Genomic DNA, 24,013 nt, shown 5'->3' with positions numbered 1-24,013 from the left:
TGCAGATGTAAAGTGTTTTTGATGGTACGCCTGTGCATATTGAAATATTCAGAGCATATTATGAATTTCAGTTAACACATCAGTAAGCATTTTGTCCATCGGTGAATTCAACCTTTTTTCTCAATCGGAATAGGCAAGGATAATGACAGATATATTTTACAATGTTAGAAAGTACATCATTTTATTTAATTGTGTGAATAAAAGGAATAGCCTCCCCGTCGGGGAATTGAACCCCGGTCTCCCACGTGACAGGCGGGGATACTGACCACTATACTAACGAGGACATATTGGCATCAGTTAAACAGTGCTCACCTCCTTGGGGTTAAGGCATACCCTCGATCAATTCACAGTATTGTAATAGGCAGATTTGCTGCTTTTGGTTAGGACAAGTCATCTTTTTTCCTAAATATTTCAATACAGAAATTCCTAGCCAAAAACAATCAGTATTATCAAGAAATGATTTCATTGAAATAAATATCTATCTATCGATCTGTCTATCTAGCTATCTTTCTAACTATCAATATATATATTTATATATATATATCTATATATCTATATAATCAGCTCACTTTACCATTTGCAGCTTATAACTATTAGCCACCAGGGGTCACTACTAACTAAAAGCAGTCATTCTACTTGTAAATTGTGCCAATCGAGTGGAACAGCAGCCTAGGATTCACCACTGCTTCATCTCATTTTCCAAGAGAATGCAGATGTAAAGTGTTTTTGATGGTACGCCTGTGCATATTGAAATATTCAGAGCATATTATGAATTTCAGTTAACACATCAGTAAGCATTTTGTCCATCGGTGAATTCAACCTTTTTTCTCAATCGGAATAGGCAAGGATAATGACAGATATATTTTACAATGTTAGAAAGTACATCATTTTATTTAATTGTGTGAATAAAAGGAATAGCCTCCCCGTCGGGGAATTGAACCCCGGTCTACCACGTGACAGGCGGGGATACTGACCACTATACTAACGAGGACATATTGGCATCAGTTAAACAGTGCTCACCTCCTTGGGGTTAAGGCATACCCTCGATCAATTCACAGTATTGTAATAGGCAGATTTGCTGCTTTTGGTTAGGACAAGTCATCTTTTTTCCTAAATATTTCAATACAGAAATTCCTAGCCAAAAACAATCAGTATTATCAAGAAATTATTTCATTGAAATAAATATCTATCTATCGATCTGTCTATCTAGCTATCTTTCTAACTATCAATATATATATTTATATATATATATATCTATATAATCAGCTCACTTTACCATTTGCAGCTTATAACTATTAGCCACCAGGGGTCACTACTAACCAAAAGCAGTCATTCTACTTGTAAATTGTGCCAATCGAGTGGAACAGCAGCCTAGGATTCACCACTGCTTCATCTCATTTTCCAAGAGAATGCAGATGTAAAGTGTTTTTGATGGTACGCCTGTGCATATTGAAATATTCAGAGCATATTCTGAATTTCAGTTAACACATCAGTAAGCATTTTGGCCATCAGTGAATTCAACCTTTTTTCTCAATCGGAATAGGCAAGGATAATGACAGATATATTTTACAATGTTAGAAAGTACATCATTTTATTTAATTGTGTGAATAAAAGGAATCGCCTCCCTGTCGGGCAATTGAACCCCGGTCTCCCGCGTGACAGGCGGGGATACTGACCACTATACTAGCGAGGACTTATCGACATCAGTTAAACAGTGCTCACCTCCTTGGGGTTAAGGCATACCCTCGATCAATTCACAGTATTGTAATAGGCAGATGTGCTGCTTTTGGTTAGGACAAGTCATCTTTTTTCCTAAATATTTCAATACAGAAATTCCTAGCCAAAAACAATCAGTATTATCAAGAAATTATTTCATTGAAATAAATATCTATCGATCTGTCTATCTAGCTATCTTTCTAACTATCAATATATATATTTATATATATATATATATATCTATATAATCAGCTCACTTTACCATTTGCAGCTTATAACTATTAGCCACCAGGGGTCACTACTAACCAAAAGCAGTCATTCTACTTGTAAATTGTGCCAATCGAGTGGAACAGCAGCCTAGGATTCACCACTGCTTCATCTCATTTTCCAAGAGAATGCAGATGTAAAGTGTTTTTGATGGTACGCCTGTGCATATTGAAATATTCAGAGCATATTATGAATTTCAGTTAACACATCAGTAAGCATTTTGTCCATCAGTGAATTCAACCTTTTTTCTCAATCGGAATAGGCAAGGATAATGACAGATATATTTTACAATGTTAGAAAGTTCATCATTTTATTTAATTGTGTGAATAAAAGGAATCGCCTCCCCATCGGGGAATCGAAACCCGGTCTCCCGCGTGACAGGCGGGGATACTGACCACTATACTAACGAGGACTTATTGGCATCAGTTAAGCAGTGCTCACCTCCTTGGGGTTAAGGCATACCCTCGATCAATTCACAGTATTGTAATAGGCAGATTTGCTGCTTTTGGTTAGGACAAGTCATCTTTTTTCCTAAATATTTCAATACAGAAATTCCTTGCCAAAAACAATCAGTATTATCAAGAAATTATTTCATTGAAATAAATATCTATCTATCGATGTGTCTATCTAGCTATCTTTCTAACTATCAATATATATATTTATATATATATATATCTATATAATCAGCTCACTTTACCATTTGCAGCTTATAACTATTAGCCACCAGGGGTCACTACTAACTAAAAGCAGTCATTCTACTTGTAAATTGTGCCAATCGAGTGGAACAGCAGCCTAGGATTCACCATTGCTTTATCTCAATTTCCAAGAGAATGCAGATGTAAAGTGTTTTTGATGGTACGCCTGTGCATATTGAAATATTCAGAGCATATTATGAATTTCAGTTAACACATCAGTAAGCATTTTGTCCATCGGTGAATTCAACCTTTTTTCTCAATCGGAATAGGCAAGGATAATGACAGATATATTTTACAATGTTAGAAAGTACATCATTTTATTTAATTGTGTGAATAAAAGGAATAGCCTCCCCGTCGGGGAATTGAACCCCGGTCTCCCACGTGACAGGCGGGGATACTGACCACTATACTAACGAGGACATATTGGCATCAGTTAAACAGTGCTCACCTCCTTGGGGTTAAGGCATACCCTCGATCAATTCACAGTATTGTAATAGGCAGATTTGCTGCTTTTGGTTAGGACAAGTCATCTTTTTTCCTAAATATTTCAATACAGAAATTCCTAGCCAAAAACAATCAGTATTATCAAGAAATGATTTCATTGAAATAAATATCTATCTATCGATCTGTCTATCTAGCTATCTTTCTAACTATCAATATATATATTTATATATATATATCTATATATCTATATAATCAGCTCACTTTACCATTTGCAGCTTATAACTATTAGCCACCAGGGGTCACTACTAACCAAAAGCAGTCATTCTACTTGTAAATTGTGCCAATCGAGTGGAACAGCAGCCTAGGATTCACCACTGCTTCATCTCATTTTCCAAGAGAATGCAGATGTAAAGTGTTTTTGATGGTACGCCTGTGCATATTGAAATATTCAGAGCATATTCTGAATTTCAGTTAAAACATCAGTAAGCATTTTGGCCATCAGTGAATTCAACCTTTTTTTCTCAATCGGAATAGGCAAGGATAATGACAGATATATTTTACAATGTTAGAAAGTACATCATTTAATTTAATTGTGTGAATAAAAGGAAACGCCTCCCTGTCGGGGAATTGAACCCCAGTCTCCCACGTGACAGGCGGGGATACTGACCACTATACTAACAAGGACTTTTTGACATCAGTTAAACAGTGCTCACCTCCTTGGGGTTAAGGCATACCCTCGATCAATTCACAGTATTGTAATAGGCAGATTTGCTGCTTTTGGTTAGGACAAGTAATCTTTTTTCCTAAATACTACAATACAGAAATTCCTAGCCAAAAACAATCAGTTTTATCAAGAAATTATTTCATTGAAATAAATATCTATCTATCGATCTGTCTATCTGGCTATCTTTCTATCTATCAATATATATAGTTATATATATATATATATATCTATATAATCAGCTCACTTTACCATTTGCAGCTTATAACTATTAGCCACCAGGGGTCACTACTAACCAAAAGCAGTCATTCTACTTGTAAATTGTGCCAATCGAGTGGAACAGCAGCCTAGGATTCACCACTGCTTCATCTCATTTTCCAAGAGAATGCAGATGTAAAGTGTTTTTGATGGTACGCCTGTGCATATTGAAATATTCAGAGCATATTATGAATTTCAGTTAACACATCAGTAAGCATTTTGTCCATCGGTGAATTCAACCTTTTTTCTCAATCGGAATAGGCAAGGATAATGACAGATATATTTTACAATGTTAAAAAGTACATCATTTTATTTAATTGTGTGAATAAAAGGAATCGCCTCCCCGTCGGGGAATTGAACCCCGGTTTCCCGCGTGACAGGCAGGGATACTGACCACTATACTAACGAGGACTTATTGGCGTCAGTTAAACAGTGCTCACCTCCTTGGGGTTAAGGCATACCCTCGATCAATTCACAGTATTGTAATAGGCAGATTTGCTGCTTTTGGTTAGGACAAGTCATCTTTTTTCCTAAATATTTCAATACAGAAATTCCTTGCCAAAAACAATCAGTATTATAAAGAAATTATTTCATTGAAATAAATATCTATCTATCGATGTGTCTATCTAGCTATCTTTCTAACTATCAATATATATATTTATATATATATATATCTATATAATCAGCTCACTTTACCATTTGCAGCTTATAACTATTAGCCACCAGGGGTCACTACTAACCAAAAGCAGTCATTCTACTTGTAAATTGTGCCAATCGAGTGGAACAGCAGCCTAGGATTCACCACTGCTTCATCTCATTTTCCAAGAGAATGCAGATGTAAAGTGTTTTTGATGGTACGCCTGTGCATATTGAAATATTCAGAGCATATTATGAATTTCAGTTAACACATCAGTAAGCATTTTGTCCATCAGTGAATTCAACCTTTTTTCTCAATCGGAATAGGCAAGGATAATGACAGATATATTTTACAATGTTAGAAAGTTCATCATTTTATTTAATTGTGTGAATAAAAGGAATCGCCTCCCCATCGGGGAATCGAAACCCGGTCTCCCGCGTGACAGGCGGGGATACTGACCACTATACTAACGAGGACTTATTGGCATCAGTTAAACAGTGCTCACCTCCTTGGGGTTAAGGCATACCCTCGATCAATTCACAGTATTGTAATAGGCAAATTTGCTGCTTTTGGTTAGGACAAGTCATCTTTTTTCCTAAATATTTCAATACAGAAATTCCTTGCCAAAAACAATCAGTATTATCAAGAAATTATTTCATTGAAATAAATATCTATCTATCGATGTGTCTATCTAGCTATCTTTCTAACTATCAATATATATATTTATATATATATATATCTATATAATCAGCTCACTTTACCATTTGCAGCTTATAACTATTAGCCACCAGGGGTCACTACTAACTAAAAGCAGTCATTCTACTTGTAAATTGTGCCAATCGAGTGGAACAGCAGCCTAGGATTCACCACTGCTTCATCTCATTTTCCAAGAGAATGCAGATGTAAAGTGTTTTTGATGGTACGCCTGTGCATATTGAAATATTCAGAGCATATTATGAATTTCAGTTAACACATCAGTAAGCATTTTGTCCATCGGTGAATTCAACCTTTTTTCTCAATCGGAATAGGCAAGGATAATGACAGATATATTTTATAATGTTAGAAAGTACATCATTTTATTTAATTGTGTGAATAAAAGGAATAGCCTCCCCGTGGGGGAATTGATCCCCGGTCTCCCACGTGACAGGCGGGGATACTGACCACTATACTAACGAGGACATATTGGCATCAGTTAAACAGTGCTCACCTCCTTGGGGTTAAGGCATACCCTCGATCAATTCACAGTATTGTAATAGGCAGATTTGCTGCTTTTGGTTAGGACAAGTCATCTTTTTTCCTAAATATTTCAATACAGAAATTCCTAGCCAAAAACAATCAGTATTATCAAGAAATGATTTCATTGAAATAAATATCTATCTATCGATCTGTCTATCTAGCTATCTTTCTAACTATCAATATATATATTTATATATATATATCTATATATCTATATAATCAGCTCACTTTACCATTTGCAGCTTATAACTATTAGCCACCAGGGGTCACTACTAACCAAAAGCAGTCATTCTACTTGTAAATTGTGCCAATCGAGTGGAACAGCAGCCTAGGATTCACCACTGCTTCATCTCATTTTCCAAGAGAATGCAGATGTAAAGTGTTTTTGATGGTACGCCTGTGCATATTGAAATATTCAGAGCATATTCTGAATTTCAGTTAAAACATCAGTAAGCATTTTGGCCATCAGTGAATTCAACCTTTTTTTCTCAATGGGAATAGGCAAGGATAATGACAGATATATTTTACAATGTTAGAAAGTACATCATTTAATTTAATTGTGTGAATAAAAGGAATCGCCTCCCTGTCGCGGAATTGAACCCCGGTCTCCCACGTGACAGGCGGGGATACTGACCACTATACTAACAAGGACTTATTGACATCAGTTAAACAGTGCTCACCTCCTTGGGGTTTAGGCATACCCTCGATCAATTCACAGTATTGTAATAGGCAGATTTGCTGCTTTTGGTTAGGACAAGTAATCTTTTTTCCTAAATACTACAATACAGAAATTCCTAGCCAAAAACAATCAGTTTTATCAAGAAATTATTTCATTGAAATAAATATCTATCTATCGATCTGTCTATCTAGCTATCTTTCTAACTATCAATATATATATTTATATATATATATATCTATATAATCAGCTCACTTTACCATTTGCAGCTTATAACTATTAGCCACCAGGGGTCACTACTAACTAAAAGCAGTCATTCTACTTGTAAATTGTGCCAATCGAGTGGAACAGCAGCCTAGGATTCACCATTGCTTTATCTCAATTTCCAAGAGAATGCAGATGTAAAGTGTTTTTGATGGTACGCCTGTGCATATTGAAATATTCAGAGCATATTATGAATTTCAGTTAACACATCAGTAAGCATTTTGTCCATCGGTGAATTCAACCTTTTTTCTCAATCGGAATAGGCAAGGATAATGACAGATATATTTTACAATGTTAGAAAGTACATCATTTTATTTAATTGTGTGAATAAAAGGAATAGCCTCCCCGTCGGGGAATTGAACCCCGGTCTCCCACGTGACAGGCGGGGATACTGACCACTATACTAACGAGGACATATTGGCATCAGTTAAACAGTGCTCACCTCCTTGGGGTTAAGGCATACCCTCGATCAATTCACAGTATTGTAATAGGCAGATTTGCTGCTTTTGGTTAGGACAAGTCATCTTTTTTCCTAAATATTTCAATACAGACATTCCTAGCCAAAAACAATCAGTATTATCAAGAAATGATTTCATTGAAATAAATATCTATCTATCGATCTGTCTATCTAGCTATCTTTCTAACTATCAATATATATATTTATATATATATATCTATATATCTATATAATCAGCTCACTTTACCATTTGCAGCTTATAACTATTAGCCACCAGGGGTCACTACTAACCAAAAGCAGTCATTCTACTTGTAAATTGTGCCAATCGAGTGGAACAGCAGCCTAGGATTCACCATTGCTTTATCTCAATTTCCAAGAGAATGCAGATGTAAAGTGTTTTTGATGGTACGCCTGTGCATATTGAAATATTCAGAGCATATTATGAATTTCAGTTAACACATCAGTAAGCATTTTGTCCATCGGTGAATTCAACCTTTTTTCTCAATCGGAATAGGCAAGGATAATGACAGATATATTTTACAATGTTAGAAAGTACATCATTTTATTTAATTGTGTGAATAAAAGGAATAGCCTCCCCGTCGGGGAATTGAACCCCGGTCTCCCACGTGACAGGCGGGGATACTGACCACTATACTAACGAGGACATATTGGCATCAGTTAAACACTGCTCACCTCCTTGGGGTTAAGGCATACCCTCGATCAATTCACAGTATTGTAATAGGCAGATTTGCTGCTTTTGGTTAGGACAAGTCATCTTTTTTCCTAAATATTTCAATACAGAAATTCCTAGCCAAAAACAATCAGTATTATCAAGAAATGATTTCATTGAAATAAATATCTATCTATCGATCTGTCTATCTAGCTATCTTTCTAACTATCAATATATATATTTATATATATATATCTATATATCTATATAATCAGCTCACTTTACCATTTGCAGCTTATAACTATTAGCCACCAGGGGTCACTACTAACCAAAAGCAGTCATTCTACTTGTAAATTGTGCCAATCGAGTGGAACAGCAGCCTAGGATTCACCACTGCTTCATCTCATTTTCCAAGAGAATGCAGATGTAAAGTGTTTTTGATGGTACGCCTGTGCATATTGAAATATTCAGAGCATATTCTGAATTTCAGTTAAAACATCAGTAAGCATTTTGGCCATCAGTGAATTCAACCTTTTTTTCTCAATCGGAATAGGCAAGGATAATGACAGATATATTTTACAATGTTAGAAAGTACATCATTTAATTTAATTGTGTGAATAAAAGGAATCGCCTCCCTGTCGGGGAATTGAACCCCGGTTTCCCGCGTGACAGGCGGGGATACTGACCACTATACTAACGAGGACTTATTGGCGTCAGTTAAACAGTGCTCACCTCCTTGGGGTTAAGGCATACCCTCGATCAATTCACAGTATTGTAATAGGCAGATTTGCTGCTTTTGGTTAGGACTAGTCATCTTTTTTCCTAAATATTTCAATACAGAAATTCCTTGCCAAAAACAATCAGTATTATAAAGAAATTATTTCATTGAAATAAATATCTATCTATCGATGTGTCTATCTAGCTATCTTTCTAACTATCAATATATATATTTATATATATATATATCTATATAATCAGCTCACTTTACCATTTGCAGCTTATAACTATTAGCCACCAGGGGTCACTACTAACCAAAAGCAGTCATTCTACTTGTAAATTGTGCCAATCGAGTGGAACAGCAGCCTAGGATTCACCACTGCTTCATCTCATTTTCCAAGAGAATGCAGATGTAAAGTGTTTTTGATGGTACGCCTGTGCATATTGAAATATTCAGAGCATATTATGAATTTCAGTTAACACATCAGTAAGCATTTTGTCCATCAGTGAATTCAACCTTTTTTCTCAATCGGAATAGGCAAGGATAATGACAGATATATTTTACAATGTTAGAAAGTTCATCATTTTATTTAATTGTGTGAATAAAAGGAATCGCCTCCCCATCGGGGAATCGAAACCCGGTCTCCCGCGTGACAGGCGGGGATACTGACCACTAAACTAACGAGGACTTATTGGCATCAGTTAAACAGTGCTCACCTCCTTGGGGTTAAGGCATACCCTCGATCAATTCACAGTATTGTAATAGGCAGATTTGCTGCTTTTGGTTAGGACAAGTCATCTTTTTTCCTAAATATTTCAATACAGAAATTCCTTGCCAAAAACAATCAGTATTATCAAGAAATTATTTCATTGAAATAAATATCTATCTATCGATGTGTCTATCTAGCTATCTTTCTAACTATCAATATATATATTTATATATATATATATCTATATAATCAGCTCACTTTACCATTTGCAGCTTATAACTATTAGCCACCAGGGGTCACTACTAACTAAAAGCAGTCATTCTACTTGTAAATTGTGCCAATCGAGTGGAACAGCAGCCTAGGATTCACCACTGCTTCATCTCATTTTCCAAGAGAATGCAGATGTAAAGTGTTTTTGATGGTACGCCTGTGCATATTGAAATATTCAGAGCATATTCTGAATTTCAGTTAACACATCAGTAAGCATTTTGTCCATCGGTGAATTCAACCTTTTTTCTCAATCGGAATAGGCAAGGATAATGACAGATATATTTTACAATGTTAGAAAGTACATCATTTTATTTAATTGTGTGAATAAAAGGAATAGCCTCCCCGTGGGGGAATTGAACCCCGGTCTCCCACGTGACAGGCGGGGATACTGACCACTATACTAACAAGGACATATTGGCATCAGTTAAACAGTGCTCACCTCCTTGGGGTTAAGGCATACCCTCGATCAATTCACAGTATTGTAATAGGCAGATTTGCTGCTTTTGGTTAGGACAAGTCATCTTTTTTCCTAAATATTTCAATACAGAAATTCCTAGCCAAAAACAATCAGTATTATCAAGAAATGATTTCATTGAAATAAATATCTATCTATCGATCTGTCTATCTAGCTATCTTTCTAACTATCAATATATATATTTATATATATATATCTATATATCTATATAATCAGCTCACTTTACCATTTGCAGCTTATAACTATTAGCCACCAGGGGTCACTACTAACCAAAAGCAGTCATTCTACTTGTAAATTGTGCCAATCGAGTGGAACAGCAGCCTAGGATTCACCACTGCTTCATCTCATTTTCCAAGAGAATGCAGATGTAAAGTGTTTTTGATGGTACGCCTGTGCATATTGAAATATTCAGAGCATATTCTGAATTTCAGTTAAAACATCAGTAAGCATTTTGGCCATCAGTGAATTCAACCTTTTTTTCTCAATGGGAATAGGCAAGGATAATGACAGATATATTTTACAATGTTAGAAAGTACATCATTTTATTTAATTGTGTGAATAAAAGGAATAGCCTCCCCGTGGGGGAATTGAACCCCGGTCTCCCACGTGACAGGCGGGGATACTGACCACTATACTAACAAGGATTTATTGACATCAGTTAAACAGTGCTCACCTCCTTGGGGTTTAGGCATACCCTCGATCAATTCACAGTATTGTAATAGGCAGATTTGCTGCTTTTGGTTAGGACAAGTAATCTTTTTTCCTAAATACTACAATACAGAAATTCCTAGCCAAAAACAATCAGTTTTATCAAGAAATTATTTCATTGAAATAAATATCTATCTATCGATCTGTCTATCTGGCTATCTTTCTAACTATCAATATATATATTTATATATATATATATATATCTATATAATCAGCTCACTTTACCATTTGCAGCTTATAACTATTAGCCACCAGGGGTCACTACTAACCAAAAGCAGTCATTCTACTTGTAAATTGTGCCAATCGAGTGGAACAGCAGCCTAGGATTCACCACTGCTTCATCTCATTTTCCAAGAGAATGCAGATGTAAAGTGTTTTTGATGGTACGCCTGTGCATATTGAAATATTCAGAGCATATTCTGAATTTCAGTTAAAACATCAGTAAGCATTTTGGCCATCAGTGAATTCAACCTTTTTTCTCAATCGGAATAGGCAAGGATAATGACAGATATATTTTACAATGTTAGAAAGTACATCATTTAATTTAATTGTGTGAATAAATGGAATCGCCTAACTGTCGGGGAATTGAACCCCGGTCTCCCATGTAACAGGCGGGGATACTGACCACTATACTAACGAGGACTTATTGACATCAGTTAAACAGTGCTCACCTCCTTGGGGTTAAGGCATACCCTCGATCAATTCACAGTATTGTAATAGGCAGATTTGCTGCTTTTCGTTAGGACAAGAAATCTTTTTTCCTAAATATTTCAATACAGAAATTCCTTGCCAAAAACAATCAGTATTATAAAGAAATTATTTCATTGAAATAAATATCTATCTATCGATGTGTCTATCTAGCTATCTTTCTAACTATCAATATATATATTTATATATATATATATCTATATAATCAGCTCACTTTACCATTTGCAGCTTATAACTATTAGCCACCAGGGGTCACTACTAACCAAAAGCAGTCATTCTACTTGTAAATTGTGCCAATCGAGTGGAACAGCAGCCTAGGATTCACCACTGCTTCATCTCATTTTCCAAGAGAATGCAGATGTAAAGTGTTTTTGATGGTACGCCTGTGCATATTGAAATATTCAGAGCATATTATGAATTTCAGTTAACACATCAGTAAGCATTTTGTCCATCAGTGAATTCAACCTTTTTTCTCAATCGGAATAGGCAAGGATAATGACAGATATATTTTACAATGTTAGAAAGTTCATCATTTTATTTAATTGTGTGAATAAAAGGAATCGCCTCCCCATCGGGGAATCGAAACCCGGTCTCCCGCGTGACAGGCGGGGATACTGACCACTAAACTAACGAGGACTTATTGGCATCAGTTAAACAGTGCTCACCTCCTTGGGGTTAAGGCATACCCTCGATCAATTCACAGTATTGTAATAGGCAGATTTGCTGCTTTTGGTTAGGACAAGTCATCATTTTTCCTAAATATTTCAATACAGAAATTCCTTGCCAAAAACAATCAGTATTATCAAGAAATTATTTCATTGAAATAAATATCTATCTATCGATCTGTCTATCTAGCTATCTTTCTAACTATCAATATATATATTTATATATATATATCTATATATCTATATAATCAGCTCACTTTACCATTTGCAGCTTATAACTATTAGCCACCAGGGGTCACTACTAACCAAAAGCAGTCATTCTACTTGTAAATTGTGCCAATCGAGTGGAACAGCAGCCTAGGATTCACCACTGCTTCATCTCATTTTCCAAGAGAATGCAGATGTAAAGTGTTTTTGATGGTACGCCTGTGCATATTGAAATATTCAGAGCATATTCTGAATTTCAGTTAAAACATCAGTAAGCATTTTGGCCATCAGTGAATTCAACCTTTTTTTCTCAATCGGAATAGGCAAGGATAATGACAGATATATTTTACAATGTTAGAAAGTACATCATTTAATTTAATTGTGTGAATAAAAGGAATCGCCTCCCTGTCGGGGAATTGAACCCCAGTCTCCCACGTGACAGGCGGGGATACTGACCACTATACTAACAAGGACTTATTGACATCAGTTAAACAGTGCTCACCTCCTTGGGGTTAAGGCATACCCTCGATCAATTCACAGTATTGTAATAGGCAGATTTGCTGCTTTTGGTTAGGACAAGTAATCTTTTTTCCTAAATACTACAATACAGAAATTCCTAGCCAAAAACAATCAGTTTTATCAAGAAATTATTTCATTGAAATAAATATCTATCTATCGATCTGTCTATCTGGCTATCTTTCTATCTATCAATATATATAGTTATATATATATATATATCTATATAATCAGCTGACTTTACCATTTGCAGCTTATAACTATTAGCCACCAGGGTCACTACTAACCAAAAGCAGTCATTCTACTTGTAAATTGTGCCAATCGAGTGGAACAGCAGCCTAGGATTCACCACTGCTTCATCTCATTTTCCAAGAGAATGCAGATGTAAAGTGTTTTTGATGGTACGCCTGTGCATATTGAAATATTCAGAGCATATTATGAATTTCAGTTAACACATCAGTAAGCATTTTGTCCATCGGTGAATTCAACCTTTTTTCTCAATCGGAATAGGCAAGGATAATGACAGATATATTTTACAATGTTAAAAAGTACATCATTTTATTTAATTGTGTGAATAAAAGGAATCGCCTCCCCGTCGGGGAATTGAACCCCGGTTTCCCGCGTGACAGGCGGGGATACTGACCACTATACTAACTAGGACTTATTGGCGTCAGTTAAACAGTGCTCACCTCCTTGGGGTTAAGGCATACCCTCGATCAATTCACAGTATTGTAATAGGCAGATTTGCTGCTTTTGGTTAGGACAAGTCATCTTTTTTCCTAAATATTTCAATACAGAAATTCCTTGCCAAAAACAATCAGTATTATAAAGAAATTATTTCATTGAAATAAATATCTATCTATCGATGTGTCTATCTAGCTATCTTTCTAACTATCAATATATATATTTATATATATATATATCTATATAATCAGCTCACTTTACCATTTGCAGCTTATAACTATTAGCCACCAGGGGTCACTACTAACCAAAAGCAGTCATTCTACTTGTAAATTGTGCCAATCGAGTGGAACAGCAGCCTAGGATTCACCACTGCTTCATCTCATTTTCCAAGAGAATGCAGATGTAAAGTGTTTTTGATGGTACGCCTGTGCATATTGAAATATTCAGAGCATATTATGAATTTCAGTTAACACATCAGTAAGCATTTTGTCCATCAGTGAATTCAACCTTTTTTCTCAATCGGAATAGGCAAGGATAATGACAGATATATTTTACAATGTTAGAAAGTTCATCATTTTATTTAATTGTGTGAATAAAAGGAATCGCCTCCCCATCGGGGAATCGAAACCCGGTCTCCCGCGTGACAGGCGGGGATACTGACCACTAAACTAACGAGGACTTATTGGCATCAGTTAAACAGTGCTCACCTCCTTGGGGTTAAGGCATACCCTCGATCAATTCACAGTATTGTAATAGGCAGATTTGCTGCTTTTGGTTAGGACAAGTCATCTTTTTTCCTAAATATTTCAATACAGAAATTCCTTGCCAAAAACAATCAGTATTATCAAGAAATTATTTCATTGAAATAAATATCTATCTATCGATGTGTCTATCTAGCTATCTTTCTAACTATCAATATATATATTTATATATATATATATCTATATAATCAGCTCACTTTACCATTTGCAGCTTATAACTATTAGCCACCAGGGGTCACTACTAACTAAAAGCAGTCATTCTACTTGTAAATTGTGCCAATCGAGTGGAACAGCAGCCTAGGATTCACCACTGCTTCATCTCATTTTCCAAGAGAATGCAGATGTAAAGTGTTTTTGATGGTACGCCTGTGCATATTGAAATATTCAGAGCATATTCTGAATTTCAGTTAACACATCAGTAAGCATTTTGTCCATCGGTGAATTCAACCTTTTTTCTCAATCGGAATAGGCAAGGATAATGACAGATATATTTTACAATGTTAGAAAGTACATCATTTTATTTAATTGTGTGAATAAAAGGAATAGCCTCCCCGTGGGGGAATTGAACCCCGGTCTCCCACGTGACAGGCGGGGATACTGACCACTATACTAACGAGGACATATTGGCATCAGTTAAACAGTGCTCACCTCCTTGGGGTTAAGGCATACCCTCGATCAATTCACAGTATTGTAATAGGCAGATTTGCTGCTTTTGGTTAGGACAAGTCATCTTTTTTCCTAAATATTTCAATACAGAAATTCCTAGCCAAAAACAATCAGTATTATCAAGAAATGATTTCATTGAAATAAATATCTATCTATCGATCTGTCTATCTAGCTATCTTTCTAACTATCAATATATATATTTATATATATATATCTATATATCTATATAATCAGCTCACTTTACCATTTGCAGCTTATAACTATTAGCCACCAGGGGTCACTACTAACCAAAAGCAGTCATTCTACTTGTAAATTGTGCCAATCGAGTGGAACAGCAGCCTAGGATTCACCACTGCTTCATCTCATTTTCCAAGAGAATGCAGATGTAAAGTGTTTTTGATGGTACGCCTGTGCATATTGAAATATTCAGAGCATATTCTGAATTTCAGTTAAAACATCAGTAAGCATTTTGGCCATCAGTGAATTCAACCTTTTTTTCTCAATGGGAATAGGCAAGGATAATGACAGATATATTTTACAATGTTAGAAAGTACATCATTTTATTTAATTGTGTGAATAAAAGGAATAGCCTCCCCGTGGGGGAATTGAACCCCGGTCTCCCACGTGACAGGCGGGGATACTGACCACTATACTAACAAGGATTTATTGACATCAGTTAAACAGTGCTCACCTCCTTGGGGTTTAGGCATACCCTCGATCAATTCACAGTATTGTAATAGGCAGATTTGCTGCTTTTGGTTAGGACAAGTAATCTTTTTTCCTAAATACTACAATACAGAAATTCCTAGCCAAAAACAATCAGTTTTATCAAGAAATTATTTCATTGAAATAAATATCTATCTATCGATCTGTCTATCTGGCTATCTTTCTAACTATCAATATATATATTTATATATATATATATATCTATATAATCAGCTCACTTTACCATTTGCAGCTTATAACTATTAGCCACCAGGGGTCACTACTAACCAAAAGCAGTCATTCTACTTGTAAATTGTGCCAATCGAGTGGAACAGCAGCCTAGGATTCACCACTGCTTCATCTCATTTTCCAAGAGAATGCAGATGTAAAGTGTTTTTGATGGTACGCCTGTGCATATTGAAATATTCAGAGCATATTCTGAATTTCAGTTAAAACATCAGTAAGCATTTTGGCCATCAGTGAATTCAACCTTTTTTCTCAATCGGAATAGGCAAGGATAATGACAGATATATTTTACAATGTTAGAAAGTACATCATTTAATTTAATTGTGTGAATAAATGGAATCGCCTAACTGTCGGGGAATTGAACCCCGGTCTCCCATGTAACAGGCGGGGATACTGACCACTATACTAACGAGGACTTATTGACATCAGTTAAACAGTGCTCACCTCCTTGGGGTTAAGGCATACCCTCGATCAATTCACAGTATTGTAATAGGCAGATTTGCTGCTTTTCGTTAGGACAAGAAATCTTTTTTCCTAAATATTACAATACAGAAATTCCTAGCCAAAAACAATCAGTTTTATCAAGAAATTATTTCATTGAAATAAATATCTATCTATCGATCTGTCTATCTAGCTATCTTTCTAACTATCAATATATATATTTATATATATATATATCTATATAATCAGCTCACTTTACCATTTGCAGCTTATAACTATTAGCCACCAGGGGTCACTACTAACCAAAAGCAGTCATTCTACTTGTAAATTGTGCCAATCGAGTGGAACAGCAGCCTAGGATTCACCACTGCTTCATCTCATTTTCCAAGAGAATGCAGATGTAAAGTGTTTTTGATGGTACGCCTGTGCATATTGAAATATTCAGAGCATATTATGAATTTCAGTTAACACATCAGTAAGCATTTTGGCCATCACTGAATTCAAACTTTTTTCTCAATCGGAATAGGCAAGGATAATGACAGATATATTTTACAATGTTAGAAAGTTCATCATTTTATTTAATTGTGTGAATAAAAGGAATCGCCTCCCCATCGGGGAATCAAAACCCGGTCTCCTGCGTGACAAGCGGGGATACTGACCACAATACTAACGAGGACTTATTGGCATCAGTTAAACAGTGCTCACCTCCTTGGGGTTAAGGCATACCCTCGATCAATTCACAGTATTGTAATAGGCAGATTTGCTGCTTTTGGTTAGGACAAGTCATCTTTTTTCCTAAATATTTCAATACAGAAATTCCTAGCCAAAAACAATCAGTATTATCAAGAAATTATTTCATTGAAATAAATATCTATCTATCGATCTGTCTATCTGGCTATCTTTCTAACTATCAATATATATATTTATATATATCTATATCTATATAATCAGCTCACTTTATCATTTGCAGCTTATAACTATTAGCCACCAGGGGTCACTACTAACTAAAAGCAGTCATTCTACTTGTAAATTGTGCCAATCGAGTGGAACAGCAGCCTAGGATTCACCACTGCTTCATCTCATTTTCCAAGAGAATGCAGATGTAAAGTGTTTTTGATGGTACGCCTGTGCATATTGAAATATTCAGAGCATATTATGAATTTCAGTTAACACATCAGTAAGCATTTTGTCCATCGGTGAATTCAACCTTTTTTCTCAATCGGAATAGGCAAGGATAATGACAGATATATTTTACAATGTTAGAAAGTACATCATTTTATTTAATTGTGTGAATAAAAGGAATAGCCTCCCCGTCGGGGAATTGAACCCCGGTCTCCCACGTGACAGGCGGGGATACTGACCACTATACTAACGAGGACATATTGGCATCAGTTAAACAGTGCTCACCTCCTTGGGGTTAAGGCATACCATCGATCAATTCACAGTATTGTAATAGGCAGATTTGCTGCTTTTCGTTAGGACAAGTAATCTTTTTTCCTAAATATTACAATACAGAAATTCCTAGCCAAAAACAATCAGTTTTATCAAGAAATAATTTCATTGAAATAAATATCTATCTATCGATCTGTCTATCTGGCTATCTTTCTAACTATCAATATATATATTTATATATATATATATCTATATAATCAGCTCACTTTACCATTTGCAGCTTATAACTATTAGCCACCAGGGGTCACTACTAACCAAAAGCAGTCATTCTACTTGTAAATTGTGCCAATCGAGTGTAACAGCAGCCTAGGATTCACCACTGCTTCATCTCATTTTCCAAGAGAATGCAGATGTAAAGTGTTTTTGATGGTACGCCTGTGCATATTGAAATATTCAGAGCATATTCTGAATTTCAGTTAACACATCAGTAAGCATTTTGGCCATCAGTGAATTCAACCTTTTTTCTCAATCGGAATAGGCAAGGATAATGACAGATATATTTTACAATGTTAGAAAGTACATTATTTTATTTAATTGTGTGAATAAAAGGAATCGCCTCCCTGCCGGGGAATTGAACCCCGGTCTCCCGCGTGACAGGCGGGGATACTGACCACTATACTAACGAGGACTTATTGACATCAGTTAAACAGTGCTCACCTCCTTGGGGTTAAGGCATACCCTCGATCAATTCACAGTATTGTAATAGGCAGATTTGCTGCTTTTGGTTAGGACAAGTCATCTTTTTTCCTAAATATTTCAATACAGAAATTCCTAGCCAAAAACAATCAGTATTATCAAGAAATTATTTCATTGAAATAAATATCTATCTATCGATCTGTCTATCTGGCTATCTTTCTAACTATCAATATATATATTTATATATATCTATATCTATATAATCAGCTCACTTTATCATTTGCAGCTTATAACTATTAGCCACCAGGGGTCACTACTAACTAAAAGCAGTCATTCTACTTGTAAATTGTGCCAATCGAGTGGAACAGCAGCCTAGGATTCACCACTGCTTCATCTCATTTTCCAAGAGAATGCAGATGTAAAGTGTTTTTGATGGTACACCTGTGCATATTGAAATATTCAGAGCATATTATGAATTTCAGTTAACACATCAGTAAGCATTTTGTCCATCGGTGAATTCAACCTTTTTTCTCAATCGGAATAGGCAAGGATAATGACAGATATATTTTACAATGTTAGAAAGTACATCATTTTATTTAATTGTGTGAATAAAAGGAATCACCTCCCCGTCGGGTAATTGAACCCCGGTCTCCCGCGTGACAGGCGGGGATACTAACCACTATACTAACGAGGACTTTATGGCATCAGTTAAACAGTGCTCACCTCCTTGGGGTTAAGGCATACCATCGATCAATTCACAGTATTGTAATAGGCAGATTTGCTGCTTTTCGTTAGGACAAGTAATCTTTTTTCCTAAATATTACAATACAGAAATTCCTAGCCAAAAACAATCAGTTTTATCAAGAAATTATTTCATTGAAATAAATATCTATCTATCGATCTGTCTATCTGGCTATCTTTCTAACTATCAATATATATATTTATATATATATATATCTATATAATCAGCTCACTTTACCATTTGCAGCTTATAACTATTAGCCACCAGGGGTCACTACTAACCAAAAGCAGTCATTCTACTTGTAAATTGTGCCAATCGAGTGTAACAGCAGCCTAGGATTCACCACTGCTTCATCTCATTTTCCAAGAGAATGCAGATGTAAAGTGTTTTTGATGGTACGCCTGTGCATATTGAAATATTCAGAGCATATTCTGAATTTCAGTTAACACATCAGTAAGCATTTTGGCCATCAGTGAATTCAACCTTTTTTCTCAATCTGAATAGGCAAGGATAATGACAGATATATTTTACAATGTTAGAAAGTACATTATTTTATTTAATTGTGTGAATAAAAGGAATCGCCTCCCTGTCGGGGAATTGAACCCCGGTCTCCCGCGTGACAGGCGGGGATACTGACCACTATACTAACGAGGACTTATTGACATCAGTTAAAAAGTGCTCACCTCCTTGGGGTTAAGGCATACCCTCGATCAATTCACAGTATTGTAATAGGCAGATTTGCTGCTTTTGGTTAGGACAAGTCATCTTTTTTCCTAAATATTTCAATACAGAAATTCCTAGCCAAAAACAATCAGTATTATCAAGAAATTATTTCATTGAAATAAATATCTATCTATCGATCTGTCTATCTGGCTATCTTTCTAACTATCAATATATATATTTATATATATCTATATCTATATAATCAGCTCACTTTATCATTTGCAGCTTATAACTATTAGCCACCAGGGGTCACTACTAACTAAAAGCAGTCATTCTACTTGTAAATTGTGCCAATCGAGTGGAACAGCAGCCTAGGATTCACCACTGCTTCATCTCATTTTCCAAGAGAATGCAGATGTAAAGTGTTTTTGATGGTACGCCTGTGCATATTGAAATATTCAGAGCATATTATGAATTTCAGTTAACACATCAGTAAGCATTTTGTCCATCGGTGAATTCAACCTTTTTTCTCAATCGGAATAGGCAAGGATAATGACAGATATATTTTACAATGTTAGAAAGTACATCATTTTATTTAATTGTGTGAATAAAAGGAATCGCCTCCCTGTCGGGCAATTGAACCCCGGTCTCCCGCGTGACAGGCGGTGATACTGACCACTATACTAACGAGGACTTCTTGACATCAGTTAAACAGTGCTCACCTCCTTGGGGTTAAGGCATACCCTCGATCAATTCACAGTATTGTAATAGGCAGATGTGCTGCTTTTGGTTAGGACAAGTCATCTTTTTTCCTAAATATTTCAATACAGAAATTCCTAGCCAAAAACAATCAGTATTATCAAGAAATTATTTCATTGAAATAAATATCTATCTATCGATCTGTCTATCTAGCTATCTTTCTAACTATCAATATATATATTTATATATATATATATCTATATAATCAGCTCACTTTACCATTTGCAGCTTATAACTATTAGCCACCAGGGGTCACTACTAACCAAAAGCAGTCATTCTACTTGTAAATTGTGCCAATCGAGTGGAACAGCAGCCTAGGATTCACCACTGCTTCATCTCATTTTCCAAGAGAATGCAGATGTAAAGTGTTTTTGATGGTACGCCTGTGCATATTGAAATATTCAGAGCATATTATGAACTTCAGTTAACACATCAGTAAGCATTTTGTCCATCGGTGAATTCAACCTTTTTTCTCAATCGGAATAGGCAAGGATAATGACAGATATATTTTACAATGTTAAAAAGTACATCATTTTATTTAATTGTGTGAATAAAAGGAATCGCCTCCCCGTCGGGGAATTGAACCCCGGTCTCCCGCGTGACAGGCGGGGATAGTAACCACTATACTAACGAGGACTTTATGGCATCAGTTAAACAGTGCTCACCTCCTTGGGGTTAAGGCATACCATCGATCAATTCACAGTATTGTAATAGGCAGATTTGCTGCTTTTCGTTAGGACAAGTAATCTTTTTTCCTAAATATTACAATACAGAAATTCCAAGCCAAAAACAATCAGTTTTATCAAGAAATTATTTCATTGAAATAAATATCTATCTATCGATCTGTCTATCTGGCTATCTTTCTAACTATCAATATATATATTTATATATATATATATCTATATAATCAGCTCACTTTACCATTTGCAGCTTATAACTATTAGCCACCAGGGGTCACTACTAACCAAAAGCAGTCATTCTACTTGTAAATTGTGCCAATCGAGTGTAACAGCAGCCTAGGATTCACCACTGCTTCATCTCATTTTCCAAGAGAATGCAGATGTAAAGTGTTTTTGATGGTACTCCTGTGCATATTGAAATATTCAGAGCATATTCTGAATTTCAGTTAACACATCAGTAAGCATTTTGGCCATCAGTGAATTCAACCTTTTTTCTCAATCGGAATAGGCAAGGATAATGACAGATATATTTTACAATGTTAGAAAGTACATCATTTTATTTAATTGTGTGAATAAAAGGAATCGCCTCCATGTCGGGGAATTGAACCCCGGTCTCCCGAGTGACAGGCGGGGATACTGACCACTATACTAACGAGGACTTATTGACATCAGTTAAACAGTGCTCACCTCCTTGGGGTTAAGGCAAACCCTCGATCAATTCACAGTATTGTAATAGGCAGATTTTCTGCTTTTGGTTAGGACAAGTCATCTTTTTTCCTAAATATTTCAATACAGAAATTCCTAGCCAAAAACAATCAGTATTATCAAGAAATTATTTCATTTAAATAAATATCTATCTATCGATCTGTCTATCTAGCTATCTTTCTAACTATCAATATATATAGTTATATATATATATCTATATAATCAGCTCACTTTACCATTTGCAGCTTATAACTATTAGCCACCAGGGGTCACTACTAACCAAAAGCAGTCATTCTACTTGTAAATTGTGCCAATCGAGTGGAACAGCAGCCTAGGATTCACCACTGCTTCATCTCATTTTCCAAGAGAATGCAGATGTAAAGTGTTTTTGATGGTACGCCTGTGCATATTGAAATATTCAGAGCATATTATGAATTTCAGTTAACACATCAGTAAGCATTTTGTCCATCGGTGAATTCAACCTTTTTTCTCAATCGGAATAGGCAAGGATAATGACAGATATATTTTACAATGTTAGAAAGTACATCATTTTATTTAATTGTATGAATAAAAGGAATAGCCTCCCCGTCGGGGAATTGAACCCCGGTCTCCCGCGTGACAGGCGGGGATACTGACCACTATACTAACGAGGACTTATTGGCATCAGTTAAACAGTGCTCACCTCCTTGGGGGTAAGGCATACCCTTGTCAATTCACAGTATTGTAATTGGCAGATTTGCTGCTTTTGGTTAGGACAAGTCATCTTTTTTCCTAAATATTTCAATACAGAAATTCCTAGCCAAAAACAATCAGTATTATCAAGAAATTATTTCATTTAAATAAATATCTATCTATCGATCTGTCTATCTAGCTATCTTTCTAACTATCAATATATATATTTATATATATATATCTATATAATCAGCTCACTTTACCATTTGCAGCTTATAACTATTAGCCACCAGGGGTCACTACTAACCAAAAGCAGTCATTCTACTTGTAAATTGTGCCAATCGAGTGGAACAGCAGCCTAGGATTCACCACTGCTTCATCTCATTTTCCAAGAGAATGCAGATGTAAAGTGTTTTTGATGGTACGCCTGTGCATATTGAAATATTCAGAGCATATTATGAATTTCAGTTAACACATCAGTAAGCATTTTGTCCATCGGTGAATTCAACCTTTTTTCTCAATCGGAATAGGCAAGGATAATGACAGATATATTTTACAATGTTAAAAAGTACATCATTTTATTTAATTGTGTGAATAAAAGGAATCGCCTCCCCGTCGGGGAATTGAACCCCGGTCTCCCGCGTGACAGGCGGGGATACTAACCACTATACTAACGAGGACTTTATGGCATCAGTTAAACAGTGCTCACCTCCTTGGGGTTAAGGCATACCATCGATCAATTCACTGTATTGTAATTGGCAGATTTGCTGCTTTTCGTTAGGACAAGTAATCTTTTTTCCTAAATATTTCAATACAGAAATTCCTAGCCAAAAACAATCAGTATTATCAAGAAATTATTTCATTGAAATAAATATCTATCTATCGATCTGTCTATCTAGCTATCTTTCTAACTATCAATATATATATTTATATATATATATATATATATCTATATAATCAGCTCACTTTACCATTTGCAGCTTATAACTATTAGCCACCAGGGGTCACTACTAACCAAAAGCAATCATTCTACTTGTAAATTGTGCCAATCGAGTGGAACAGCAGCCTAGGATTCACCACTGCTTCATCTAATTTTCCAAGAGAATGCAGATGTAAAGTGTTTTTGATGGTACGCCTGTGCATATTGAAATATTCAGAGCATATTATGAATTTCAGTTAATACA

General features: G+C 35.6%; 8 non-coding genes across 8 annotated transcripts; all 8 read right to left on the bottom strand.

The window, feature by feature from the left end:
• Positions 1-211: 211 nt before the first annotated feature.
• TRNAD-GUC (transfer RNA aspartic acid (anticodon GUC)) lies at positions 212-283 on the bottom strand. Its single transcript has one exon. It is a non-coding gene; the product is annotated as a tRNA-Asp (tRNA).
• Positions 284-3,025: 2,742 nt separating this feature from the next.
• On the bottom strand, positions 3,026-3,097 carry TRNAD-GUC (transfer RNA aspartic acid (anticodon GUC)). The gene has a single exon. It is a non-coding gene; the product is annotated as a tRNA-Asp (tRNA).
• A 4,158-nt stretch (positions 3,098-7,255) lies between these two features.
• TRNAD-GUC (transfer RNA aspartic acid (anticodon GUC)) lies at positions 7,256-7,327 on the bottom strand. The gene has a single exon. It is a non-coding gene; the product is annotated as a tRNA-Asp (tRNA).
• Positions 7,328-7,963: 636 nt separating this feature from the next.
• TRNAD-GUC (transfer RNA aspartic acid (anticodon GUC)) lies at positions 7,964-8,035 on the bottom strand. The gene has a single exon. It is a non-coding gene; the product is annotated as a tRNA-Asp (tRNA).
• Positions 8,036-17,826: 9,791 nt separating this feature from the next.
• Positions 17,827-17,898, bottom strand: TRNAD-GUC (transfer RNA aspartic acid (anticodon GUC)). The gene has a single exon. It is a non-coding gene; the product is annotated as a tRNA-Asp (tRNA).
• Positions 17,899-19,932: 2,034 nt separating this feature from the next.
• TRNAD-GUC (transfer RNA aspartic acid (anticodon GUC)) lies at positions 19,933-20,004 on the bottom strand. Its single transcript has one exon. It is a non-coding gene; the product is annotated as a tRNA-Asp (tRNA).
• Positions 20,005-22,738: 2,734 nt separating this feature from the next.
• TRNAD-GUC (transfer RNA aspartic acid (anticodon GUC)) lies at positions 22,739-22,810 on the bottom strand. Its single transcript has one exon. It is a non-coding gene; the product is annotated as a tRNA-Asp (tRNA).
• Positions 22,811-23,437: 627 nt separating this feature from the next.
• TRNAD-GUC (transfer RNA aspartic acid (anticodon GUC)) lies at positions 23,438-23,509 on the bottom strand. Its single transcript has one exon. It is a non-coding gene; the product is annotated as a tRNA-Asp (tRNA).
• Between the last annotated feature and the right edge of the window lie 504 nt (positions 23,510-24,013).

This window comes from Lissotriton helveticus, chromosome 1_2, assembly GCF_964261635.1.
Source record: "Lissotriton helveticus chromosome 1_2, aLisHel1.1, whole genome shotgun sequence".
Classification (NCBI taxonomy): domain Eukaryota; kingdom Metazoa; phylum Chordata; class Amphibia; order Caudata; family Salamandridae; genus Lissotriton; species Lissotriton helveticus.
Note: the sequence above shows the minus strand (reverse complement) of the source record. Positions and strands in the feature narration are given on the sequence as shown.